Consider the following 12373-nt stretch of genomic DNA (forward strand, 5'->3'; position numbering starts at 1 on the left):
AGACATTTGGCACTCGCAGGATAGTAAGGGTTCCAGCTTCTGGGAGATTGGCTGTGGGAGAAATGCAGCAGTGTTCCGAATTGAAAGTGGCAGAAGCCCACTCCCGGGCACAGTGCTCTGTGCAGGAACAGTGGATCTCTTCTGTGGGAAGCTAAACTCACCCCTCCAAGTTCCTGATGTCAATTTGCAGGAGGTGTTTGGCAGTCTAAGGGCAGCCAGGGTTTCAGCTTCATGGCTGCTTGGTTCTGGGAGTAAGTACACTGTTCAGAATTCTAAGTGGCAGAAGCCCACTCCCGGGCACAGAGCGCTGTGCAGGAACAGTGGCTCTCTTCTGTGGGAAACTAAACTCACCCCCCGAAGTTCCTAATGTCAGGTTGTAGGAGACATTTGGCACTCCAAGGACAGTAAGCGTTTCACCTTCTGGCAGCTTGGATCTGGCAGATATCCTATGCTGAACTTATTTTTAGCAGGCAGAAGCCCACTCCAGGGCAGAGAGTTCTGTGCAGCAACGGTGGGTCTTTTCTGTGAGAAACTAAACTCCCCCGATGAGGCTCCTGATTTCAGTTTATAGGATAGATTTGGCACTCCAAGGACAGTAAGTGTTCCAGCATCTGGGAGCTTGGATCTGGCAGATGTCCTGTGCTGAACTTAATTTTATCAGTTCGCAGCCCACTCTGGGGCAGAGAGTTCTGTGCAGGAAGTGTCACCCCTTTTGTGTGGGAATCTGGACTCACCCCATCAGGTTCCTGATGTCAGGTTGTTGGAGACATTTGGCCCTCCAAGGACAGTTAGGGTTCCAGCATCTGGCAGGTTGGATCTGGCAGATATCCTGTGCTGAACTTATTTTTAGTAGGCAGAAGCCCACTCTGGGGCTAGGAGTTCTGTTCAGCAGCTGTGGCTCTGTTCGGTGGGAAGCTAAACTGCCCGCACCAGGTTCCTCATGTCAGGTGGTAGGAGACATTTCGCACTCGAAGGACAGTTGGGGCTCCAGATTCTAGCAGCTTGGCCATGGGAGAAGTGCAGCAGTGTTCTGACTTTCAAGTGGCAGAAGCCCACTCCGGGGAACAGAGCTATTTGCAGGAACAGTGGATCTCTTTTGGGGGAAGCTGAATTCACTCCCTAAGTTCCTAATGTCAGGTTGTAGGAGACATTTGGCACTCCAAGGACAGTAAGGGTTCCAGTTTCTGGCAGCTTGGATCTGGCAGAAGTTTCGTGCTGAACTTATTTTTAGCAGGCAGAAGCCCACTCCGGGGCAGGGAGTTCTGTGCAGCAGCGGTGGCTCTGTTCGGTGGGAAGCTAAACTGCCCGCACCAGGTTCCTCATGTCAGGTGGTAGGAGACATTTGGCACTTGAAGGACAGTTGGGGCTCCCAATTCTAGCAGCTTGGCCATGGGACAAGTGCAGCAGTGTTCCGACTTTCAAGTTGCAGAAGCCCACTCCTTGGCTCAGAGCTCTGTGCAGGAACGTTGTCCCCTTTTCTGGGGATACTAAGCACACTCTCCTGGTTCAGATTTTCAGTTTTAAGGAGCCATTTGATCGTCTAATGGGAGCCACGGTTCCATCTACTGACAGCGTGGATCTGGGAGTAAGTGTGGTGTTCAGAATTCTAAGTGGCAGAAGCCCACTCCCGGGCACAGAGCTCTCTGAAGGAAAGGTGGCTGTCATTCGTGGGAACCTAAACTCTCCCCATCAGGCTCCTGATGTCAGTTCATAGGATAGATTTGGCACTCCAAGGACAGTAAGAGTTCCAGCTTCTGGGAGCTTGGATCTGGCAGATGTCCTGTGCTGCACTTAATTTTATCATTTAGCAGCCCACTCCGTGGCTGAGAGTTCTGTGCAGGAACGGTGGTTCTCTTCTGATGGAACATAAACTCACTCCTCGAAGTTCGTAATGTTCGGTTGTAGGAGACATTTGGCACTTGAAGGACAGTTAGGGTTCCAGCTTCTGGCAGCTTGGCTCTGGGAGAAGTGCAGCTATGTTTAGAATTGTAGATGGCATAAGTCCACTCCTGGGCATAGCGCTCTGTTCAAGATCGGTGGCCCTTTTCTGTGGCAAGCTGGACTCACCCTATCACATTCCTGATTTCAGTTTTTAGGAGGTGATTGGCACTCCACGGCCAGTCTGGGATTCTGCTTCTAGTAGCATGGGTCTTGGGACAATGCTGATGCATTCAGAATTCTATTTTCCAGAAGTCTAGTTCCATGTAGAATGCCTTAGACTTGACTGGATGTTCCTTTTGTGGGAGAGTTAAGTCACCCCCTTAGGGTCCTGATGTCTGTTTTTATAGTCCGTTGGTAGTATGTACCCTCCCTGCATCCTAGTTTCGGTTTATTGGGTTTGGGTGAAATATTCTTCTATTGCTAATTTTTGGAGGGAGACTTCTCCTCTGACCCTAAAAATCCTGCCTGCCCTAGATTGAAAAAAGTAACTCCCCTAATTTGAAAGCAGTTACATGTCGTTTTTATAAGATGTCCGTCAATCTGCTTGCAACATTGCTACAACCCTCATCTTTCTCCATCTAGATTCCAAAACATTACTCTGCCTGGATTTCATATAGGTGTTCACCAGGTTTCAAAGTATTAAACATGTACGTTTCAAAGTCTCCATTGCAAAATACGGGATGGGTTCTGGAATACCAGAATCACCCAGTTTCAACATGCCAAAACCATTCTATTTCATAATGTTAGAATGTTAAGTTATAACATCTCTAAGACAATTTCTAAATATCAATTTGCAAAGTATCATTTCTTTGATGTCTTCTATGGATGGGATTCCTAATCCCCAAAACTGCCATACTGTCAAAATGGGATCTGTGTGAAATATTTTGCCCTCTGAAAAGGTTTTACCTAAAGACCATTAATCTATTTTCATCATACAGCTAGATGTAGTAAAAACCAAGCAAATACTTGTAGTAGTTTTCTGCCTAGATGGATCTGAGAACTGGCATTTGCCAAACTAAGGATGGAGCAGATCTCTTCCCTGGATCATCCTGGAAAATTTGTTTAGTAGGCAAAGGGAATTTTTATAAATTACATTAATATGTTACTGTAATTTAGGGTGGACCAGCCACCGGCAGCAGGACTCCGGTTTGCTCCGGGCCGGTCAGGATTAGACATAAGTCACCTGGCAACCCCCCTAGCTCCTTAAGGGACACGTAGAAGACCTCAACAGAAACACAATTCAGTAAGGATTTCTAAGTAAATATTTCTGGTAATTGCTTACAGTCTGGGAAAAATTTCCTAAATAATTACAAAATTAGGACATAGGGAATTCTGGGGATAGAACTTCCATCTCGGCCACCGGCCACAAGAAGAACAGTTCTCTCCCACAGAACGGAAGCCTAGCACCCCAGCGTTTCACAGGCAGACGAAGGGTCACGCAGGGGAACGAACAATCTGCGGGACCTTTCTCGACCTCATCCCACAATGCCCCCTGTCTTCAGAGGGTTTCCTGGGCACACCCCTGTGGGGAGGCGCTAGTTCAGAGGGGCCTAGCTGTCTCTGCTTTTTAAGGGCTTGAATTTTAGGGAACACTCCCCTTTTTTCTCCTCCCTGGAGAGACTTAAACTGAAGGAAACTCCTCTTTTCCAAAAATTTTAGGAGATTAAGTTAAGGGGCACAAGCCATTTATTTTCCATGTCACAGTTTAAGCAGAGGTAACTGCCCATATGCTAATTTTAAATTGAAGGAACCCGTGCCTTTTTCAGCATTTTAAGGATTTAAAATTGGACTTCAGTTGCACTCGAACGGGTACCCCGGTAACACCTATCTCAGACGGGAGCAATCCAGGCGTATATATAAGCTTAACACCACCTGGGAGTTTATTTTTTTTCTCCTTTGTAATTAATACATTGATATCCTTACTTAGAGGTGCTAATGAGCCTTACACCATTCATAATCTTACTGTTCTTTGTCATCCTACTTAGTCACTTGTGGAATACTAATTGCAGTCACCCAGGAATAATTACCCCCGTCAACAGCAAATTACCCAAATTACTATCTTGCTATGTTACTAAAACACTAAGTTTTATTTTTGCCCTCTAGCCTGAAGTCATTACAGCCAAAACAGAAAAATAGCATTATTACCCCAAGGAGTTTTTTTCTCTATCGAGCCCTGTACTTACCTTGCATTTGAGTCAGAGGAGCCAAACAGCTGCAGCTCCTTCGAGAGCTTTTATACCCCGTGGGAGTTGCCTCCTCCCTTTTCCCGGGCATTCTGGGAACGAGGGGCGGGCCCAATCAGGGGTATATTAACCCCAGCTTTTGCCAAGGGGCTTCATTCCCTCCTGGGAATCAGCCAGGGTAAGAGCTCTCCTCTCATTTCAGCGAAGAGGCTCTATTAGCTTATTTTTGTTAGGTGTTTTTGGGCACCTACAAATAACAGGAGCTTTGAGGACACTACAAAGAAGATGCTATCAAATACAGGGAGTATTTAAGTTCAGGGGTTTTGTTTGCACATTCAGGGGAGGAAAGGCGCTTTTGTAATTTCTGGGTTTGTTCTCATTTTCTTTTAGGAGGAGCAGTACTCCTGAAGTTATAGGTCACATCCAGCACGATCTTCCAGATTCTTTCAGAAGATTTGTCACCTCAAAAGGGCCACTGTACACGTCAGAGGCAACGACCGAGATCCAGGCTTCCGATCGGTAAGGCGAGGACTACGTTCAGGGTACCCGGTTGAGAGTTAGCAGGTTTTGAAGGCAGCAAAATGAGGAACGACCTGCATTTGAGGGCCTCCCCCAAGGCTTTTTTGCAAGTAATAGCAGCCGCATTTATGCGTCTTATAGCACAGAAGAGCACCTAAGATACGTAAATGTGAGCACCTAAGTTTTGCTCACAGACCTGCCCTACAGTTTTGCCCCCTGCTAACTCAGGTACCGGACATTGTAACAGCCCTAGGCTTAGATGTGGGACGAAGCCATAGACTCGAGGACCCGGGCACGCTTAGGCGAGGGCGAGCGGCCGCCCCCTCGGGATTCGGCGCACGTGCCGCTAAATTCGTGCATCGATTTTCATTTTTCTTTTTCATAGCTAAGAGGCTAATCGGCGATCGGAGGGCCTTCTGAGACAGACTTATTTCCAGTCCAACGTGGATTCACCTTACCGGTCATCTCAAAGATAAGTCAGGGGCCACGGCCTCGAGATAGGACGACAGGGGTGTCAGAAATTTATGGGTCCGGTTTAACAGCTACCAGAGGGGACAGGGGTGTCCCTTAAGGGGCCACTTAGGACAGCCGAAGGGAACGGCTATACTTCAATAGCAACTACGGGGCACGCAAGGCAGAACGGTCCCCGTCCGCATCGTGCGGTCCGGCGCGCAGCGTCGTCCAGCCCCACTCAGCGATCCCGTTAGCTGTCAAGGGGAAGCATTAATTTTGATCCCAATGCTGTGGTGCAGGGCAGTCCAGTCCCGGTGCATGTCCTGTCAGTTGTCTGTTGTGCACTCCGTGTCTTTTGAGTGTCTTGTATTTCATGTCATTTTCTCTGGCTTTTCAAGGGGCCATCAAAATCCTGGCATCATTTTTAGCATCTCCGGTCCCTCAGTTCCTCGGCCAGGCGCCGATACCATCAAACCATCGACTCGGGAGCTCAGGCCAGCATGGGAATCGTATTTATTTTCAGAAGCATCCAGTTTACTGTCTTTTCAGGTCTTGTTCTGAGCTGTACTGACAGCCAAGCACCACCACGATCCATTCCGGTGGATTAGGACTTGTAAGGATGCAAAGCTAGGGAGAGGATTCTGACCGGAGCATTCTCAAGCGTCCATCTTTGAGGTTCTTGGGATAATTCATCCCCTTAGCATCTTTTTTCCTGCAGGTTTCTCTGAGCCCGGTCAGCTCTCCATCCGTCTTACCTCGATCATCTCCTCCCGAGTTCTCTCGGTCCTCAGGGTCATTCCTCTCTTCGAGATTTTTTCTTTCCCTGTCGCGTCTCCTCGTTTGTTGCGTCTTGTGTCACGGGTGTGGGTGTGTATTTGGCCCAGCGCTGCTCTGCCCTGCCCTGTAGCACAGCTGGGTGTAGGGGTAATAGGACAAATTTGAAGTGCAGGGTGCATTGGCTTCTAGGTGGGATCTGTAGACTGACCAAGATGTGTGGAGCTGTCAAGTTATCCTGCAGCCCTTTGACTTTTGTCCTAACTTTCTTTCAGATGCAGACTGATTAAACCTGTGGCAGAGCAGCCCCTATCGGTGGAGTCGGTTCTCCCGAGAAGGTCAGTCCGAGTTGGTCTTTGCAGGGGAGGTGTAAATGGTGGCTCTGTTACAGCCCTGACCTTTGTCTTTGTTTTTAGGAGCTAATGCAGGATATTGGCAGTCCAGAAGAAGCGGGCCAGGTGAGCATTGACCGGTGAACAGAAGCAGTTGTTATTTCTCCGGTGTCAATTTCTGGTGCAACTCTAACCATCCACTGTTGGGTTTTTTTTTTTTTTTTTTTTCAGGTGGTCTGGTTTTGAGATGTCCTCTTTGTGGATTCCAGCGGCCAGGTAGGTGTCAGCTTACGTCAGTTGCAGTTTGTCTTTGCAGGGGCAGTGTAATTGGTGCCCTTGTTACTGCCTGTTTCTTTGTCTCTATTTTTAGGAGGTAAAGCAGGATGTTGGCGGTGAAGGTGAAGCGTGCAAGGTGAGCATTGATCTGCAGACAGAACCGGTTGCTGTTGCTCAGGTCTCAGTTTCTGGTGAAAATCTAATATCTGCTGTTTGTTTTCTTATTTTTAGGTGGCCCGCTTGTGAAATGTCCCGGTCGTGGGTACCAGCAGCCAAGAGGGTGTGTGCTTAAGTCAGTCCCAGTTTGCCTTTGCCGGGGCAGTGTAAATGATGACTGTGTTACAGCGTTGTTTTTTGTCTTTTTTTTTAGGAGGTAAAGAGGGATATTGGCAGTCCAGGTGAAGTGGCCCAGGTGAGCATTGTCCGGTGGATGGAAGCAGCTGTTATCACTCAGGTCTCAATATCTGGTGCAACTCCAAGGTTGTATTTTTGTCTGTTTTAGGCAGTCTGCTGTCATTATGCTGAAGTCCCTTCTCCAATGAGGTGATGGACCGGGTCCCTCTCTTTGGAGCCCTTCAGAAGCATTACAGGACTGTGTGATCAAGCCTCGATTTCTCCGTTTGAAGCTGCTTTCCAGGTAGTCTTTGATAACGGCCGAGGAGTCGGGGAGGCAGGGAGGAGAGGAGGAGCGAGCGTCCTCTCAAGTATCAGCAATGTCAAATCCCTTGTCTGCTCTTAATCCAGACCTACCCCCTGACGATGCCATCACCCTCCAAGCACGGCCGAGGCAGCGGGCCCGAGCACCCAGGCGTTCTCAAGAGGCGGTGGGTAGCAGAATTGTTGGGTTTTGGGCGATGCGGTGCTAAGACCACACAGTGATGTTTGCTTTTCTTTATTGCAGCTGACTAAGAGAGAGCAACCTGGTGTTAGCAGGAATTTCCCTGAGGGAGAGGCGGCCTTCCTTTTCACCTGCCAGGATTCTGCATCTCCAGATGTCTGAGAGATAAGTGGAGGGCTCCGAGCCACGGAGGGGATGAAAGTGGGGGGCCGGGTCGGCTTTCCACGGGGCGGGGGTTTGGAGCTGGGGTTGTCCAGGAAGCGGCCCCTTAGGCTTCCTACAGGGAAAGTCTCCCTTTTGATCTCTCCACTGAGGTGTGCAGGGCAGAGCAGTCCCGGTGCTTGTCGTGTCCCTCGTTTGTTGCGCACTCTTTGTTTCATGTCTTTTGCCTTAGCCCTTCAAGGGGCCTACCAAAAACCCTGGCATCCCTCTTAGCCTCTCTGGACTCTCAGTTCCTCGGCCAGGTGCCGATGCCCTCGGACCATCGACTCGGGAGCTCGGGCAGGCATGGGCATCGTATCTCTCTTCAGAAGCATCCAGTCCAATGTCTTTCCAGGTCTTGTTCTGAGCTGTACTGACAGCCGAGCACCACCAGCATCCATTCCGGTGGATTAGGACTTGTAAGAATGCAAAGCTAGGTAGCAGAGTGTGACCGGAGCATTCTCGAGTGTTCATCTTTGCGGTTCTTGGGATAAGTCATCCCCTTAGCATCTTTTTTCCTGCAGGTTTCTCTGAGCCCGGTCAGCTCTCCTTTCAGCTTACCTCGGTCATCTGCTCCCGAGTTCTCTCGGTCCTCAGGGTCATTCCTCTCATCGAGAGTTTTCTTTCCCTGTCGCGTCCCTTTGTTTGTTGCGTCTTGTGTCACGGGTGTGGGTGTGTATTTGGCCCGGAGCTGCTCTGCCCTGCAGCACAGCTGGGTGTAGGGGTAATAGGACAAATTTGAAATGCAGGGTGCATTGGCTTCTAGGTGGGATCTGTAGATTGACCCAAGATGTGTGGAGCTGTCAAGTTATCCTGCAGCCCTTTGACTCTTGTCCTAACTTTCTTTCAGATGCAGATGGTTTAACCCTGTGGCAGAGCAGCCCCTGTGGGATTCATTGGTTCCCCCGAGAAGGTCAGTCCCTGTCGGTCTTTGCAGGGGAGGTGTAAATGGTGGCTCTGATACAGCCCTGACCTTTGTCTTTGTTTTTAGGAGCTTATGCAGGATATTGCCAGTCCAGGTGAAGTGCGCCAGGTGAGCATTGACCGGTGGACCGAAGCAGTTGTTATTGCTCCCGTCTGAATTTCTGGCTCAAGTCTAACCATCCACTGTTGATTTTTGTTTTATTTCAGGTGGTCTGCTTGTGAGGTTGTCGTGGCTCAGGCTGGCAGCGGCCAGGTGGGTGTGAGTTTAAGTCAGTCCCAGTTTGGTTTTGCTGGGGAGGTGTACATTGTGAGTATGTTACAGCCTTGTTTTTTGTTTTTATTTTTAGGAGGTAAAGCGGGATCTTGGCAGTCCAGGACCAGCTGCCTAGGTGAGCATTGACTGGTGGATGGAAGTGGCTGTAATCGCTCAGGTCTCAATTTCTGGTGCACCTCTAAGCTTCTATTATTGTGTTTTAGGTGGTCCACTCTTCTTCTGCTGAAGTACCCTCTGCCATGAGATCATGAACTTGGGCACCTTTTTTTGTGAGCCCTTCAGAAGCATTACAGGACTGTGTGATCAAGCCTCAATTTCTCTGTTTGAAGCTGCTTTCCAGGTAGGCTTTGATAACAGCTGAGGAGTTGGGGAGGCAGGGAGGAGAGAGGGTCCTGTCAAGTTTCAGCACTGTCAAATCCCTTGTGTGTTCTTAATCCAGACCTACCCCAGGACGATGGCATGACTCTCCAAGCACGGCTGAGGCAGCGGGCTTGAGGGCCTGGGTGTTCTCAAGAGATGGTGAGTAGCAGAATTGTTGGGGTTTGGGCACTGTGCTGCTAAGATCACACAGTGATGTTTGCTTTTCTTTATTGCAGCTGACTAAGAGAGAGCAGCCTGGTGTTACCAGGAATTTCCCTGAGGGAGAGCCAGCCTTCCTTTTCACCTGCCTGGACTCTGCATCTTCAGATGTCTGAGAGATAAGTGGAGGGCTCCGAGCCACGGAGGGGACGAAAGTGGGGGGCCGGGTCGGCTTTCAACCGGGAGTGGTTTTTCAGTTGGGTTTGGAGCTGGGGTTGTCCAGGAAGCGGCCCCTTAGGCTTCCTACAGGGAAAGTCTCCCTTTTGATCTCTCCACTGAGGTGTGCAGGGCAGAGCAGTCCCGGTGCTTGTCGTGTCCCTCGTTTGTTGCGCACTCTTTGTTTCATGTCTTTTGCCTTAGCCCTTCAAGGGGCCTACCAAAAACCCTGGCATCCCTCTTAGCCTCTCTGGACTCTCAGTTCCTCGGCCAGGTGCCGATGCCCTCGGACCATCGACTCGGGAGCTCGGGCAGGCATGGGCATCGTATCTCTCTTCAGAAGCATCCAGTCCAATGTCTTTCCAGGTCTTGTTCTGAGCTGTACTGACAGCCGAGCACCACCAGCATCCATTCCGGTGGATTAGGACTTGTAAGAATGCAAAGCTAGGTAGCAGAGTGTGACCGGAGCATTCTCGAGCGTCCATCTTTGCGGTTCTTGGGATAATTCATCCCCTTAGCATCTTTTTTCCTGCAGGTTTCTCTGAGCCCGGTCAGCTCTCCTTTCAGCTTACCTCGGTCATCTGCTCCCGAGTTCTCTCGGTCCTCAGGGTCATTCCTCTCATCGAGAGTTTTCTTTCCCTGTCGCGTCCCTTTGTTTGTTGCGTCTTGTGTCACGGGTGTGGGTGTGTATTTGGCCCGGAGCTGCTCTGCCCTGCAGCACAGCTGGGTGTAGGGGTAATAGGACAAATTTGAAATGCAGGGTGCATTGGCTTCTAGGTGGGATCTGTAGATTGACCCAAGATGTGTGGAGCTGTCAAGTTATCCTGCAGCCCTTTGACTCTTGTCCTAACTTTCTTTCAGATGCAGATGGATTAACCCTGTGGCAGAGCAGCCCCTGTGGGTGTCATCGGTTCCCCCGAGAAGGTCAGTCCCTGTCGGTCTTTGCAGGGGAGGTGTAAATGGTGGCTCTGATACAGCCCTGACCTTTGTCTTTGTTTTTAGGAGCTTATGCAGGATATTGGCAGTCCAGGAGAAGGGCGCCAGGTGAGCATTCACTGGTGGACAGCAGCTGTTGTTGTTGCTCCGCTCTCCATTTCTGGCTCAAGTCTAACCATCCACTGTTGATTTTTGTTTTATTTCAGGTGGTCTGCTTGTGAGGTTGTCGTGGCTCAGGCTGGCAGCGGCCAGGTGGGTGTGAGTTTAAGTCAGTCCCAGTTTGGTTTTGCCAGGGGGATGTACATTGTGACTCTGCTACAGCCTTGTTTTTTGTTTTTATTTTTAGGAGGTAAAGCGGGAGCTTGGCAGTCCAGGATCAGCTGCCTAGGTGAGCATTGACTGGTGGATGGAAGCTGCTGTCATTGCTCAGGTCTCAATTTCTGGTGTAACTCTAACATCCACTGTTTAATTTACTTTCATTTTAGGTGGTCCACTTGCAAGATTTCCTGGTCCTGGATGCCAGTGACTTGGTGGGTATCAGCTTGAGCTTTATGTGTTACTGAGTTCTGTTAGATTGTGGTGATTGTGTTTTCTCAGTGACTCAGCCTGCTGTTTTCTTTGTGTCTTTGCAGGTGCTGCTACTGTCCTACACATGCCAAGGATTAGGGGCAAGCGGGTAAGTTGGCTTTTAGGCATTAGGGGTGATCCATAGGCATGGGGTGTGTAGCAGCATGCTAAATGTGTACCTTTTCCTTTTGCAGGTACCCTCTGGGTAGACTGTGGAGCCAAATCAGTATCTGAGGTGAGTTGGGGCAGAGGTGCTTGGAAAGCCTGGGGATTAGTTTCCTGTCACACAATTTTCACAGTTTGTACTTTGTTGTCTTAGGTATTGAGAGGAGGTGCAGAGCCTAAGTTTGGATACGGCAGCGCCGAAGTCCTCGGAGGATGGATTTTGTCCGCTCGTCTTCCAAAAGATAAGTGTTGGGGCTTGTGTTTGGGTGCAGGGGAAAAAACTTTGGAAGTGGGAGGCAATTTCACATTAGCTTAGAAGAGAGGGCCCTAGTGGGATGGGTCCCTCTGAAGTAATGGGAGAGGGTTTCCACTCGGTCTCGCCGGAGCATTTGCCGGGCAGGGCAGTTCAGCATTCTAGCGTGTTTTGCGTCGTCAGCAGTCTTTGAGTCTCGGCGGCCTAGCGGACGTTTTCACCCGACGAGGTTGCCTTTCATCCGGAGGCATCGCCACGGTCACCCGGCAGTCATCGCTTTCTTCACTCGGCTTCCCGAGCTTCTGGAGCGTCCTCTTAACAGCTTAGGCACTTAGTCTAGTGAGCAGTTTTGTTTGTATTGACTTGGAACTGACTATGTTTGTCTTGGAAGTGACTATGTTTGTTTTGTATTGCAAGTGACTATGTTTGTTTTGTATTGCCAGTGACTCTGTATTGTATTGCATTGCCAGTGACTCTGTATTGTATTGCATTGCCAGTGACTCTGTATTGTATTGCCAGTGACTCTGTTTGTATTGTATTGCCTGTGACTCTGTTTGTATTGTATTGCCTGTGACTCTGTTTGTATTGTATTGCCTGTGACTCTGTTTGTATTGTATTGCCTGTGACTCTGTTTGTATTGTATTGCCTGTGACTCTGTTTGTATTGCACTGCCAGTGACTCTGTTTGTATTGCAAGTGACTCTGTATTGTATTGCATTGCCAGTGACTCTGTATTGTATTGCATTGCCAGTGACTCTGTATTGTATTGCATTGCCAGTGACTCTGTATTGTCTTGCATGTGACTGTGTTTGTATTGTATTGCAAGTGACTGTGTTTGTATTGTATTGCATGTGACTCTGTTTGTATTGCACTGCCAGTGACTCTGTTTGTATTGCAAGTGACTCTGTTTGTATTGTATTGCAAGTGACTCTGTTTGTATTGTATTGCCAGTGACTCTGTATTGTATTGCAAGTGACTGTGTTTGTATTGTATTGCAAGTGAC

General features: G+C 49.1%; 3 long non-coding RNA genes across 3 annotated transcripts; all 3 read left to right on the forward strand.

The window, feature by feature from the left end:
* Window positions 1-6430: 6430 nt before the first annotated feature.
* LOC136304728 (uncharacterized) lies at window positions 6431-7574 on the forward strand. Its single transcript, XR_010724768.1, has 7 exons — window positions 6431-6478; window positions 6573-6614; window positions 6710-6758; window positions 6849-6890; window positions 6981-7115; window positions 7223-7302; window positions 7380-7574. It is a non-coding gene; the product is annotated as an uncharacterized lncRNA (long non-coding RNA).
* Window positions 7575-8645: 1071 nt separating this feature from the next.
* Window positions 8646-10361, forward strand: LOC136304730 (uncharacterized). Its single transcript, XR_010724770.1, has 5 exons — window positions 8646-8694; window positions 8789-8830; window positions 8919-9055; window positions 9155-9234; window positions 9312-10361. It is a non-coding gene; the product is annotated as an uncharacterized lncRNA (long non-coding RNA).
* An 89-nt stretch (window positions 10362-10450) lies between these two features.
* On the forward strand, window positions 10451-11802 carry LOC136304729 (uncharacterized). Its single transcript, XR_010724769.1, has 7 exons — window positions 10451-10494; window positions 10593-10638; window positions 10733-10774; window positions 10872-10916; window positions 11019-11062; window positions 11148-11188; window positions 11273-11802. It is a non-coding gene; the product is annotated as an uncharacterized lncRNA (long non-coding RNA).
* Window positions 11803-12373: the final 571 nt, after the last annotated feature.

This window comes from Chamaea fasciata, unplaced genomic scaffold (genome assembly GCF_029207755.1).
Source record: "Chamaea fasciata isolate MVZ Bird 193981 ecotype frontalis unplaced genomic scaffold, bChaFas1.0.hap1 SCAF_152, whole genome shotgun sequence".
Classification (NCBI taxonomy): domain Eukaryota; kingdom Metazoa; phylum Chordata; class Aves; order Passeriformes; family Sylviidae; genus Chamaea; species Chamaea fasciata.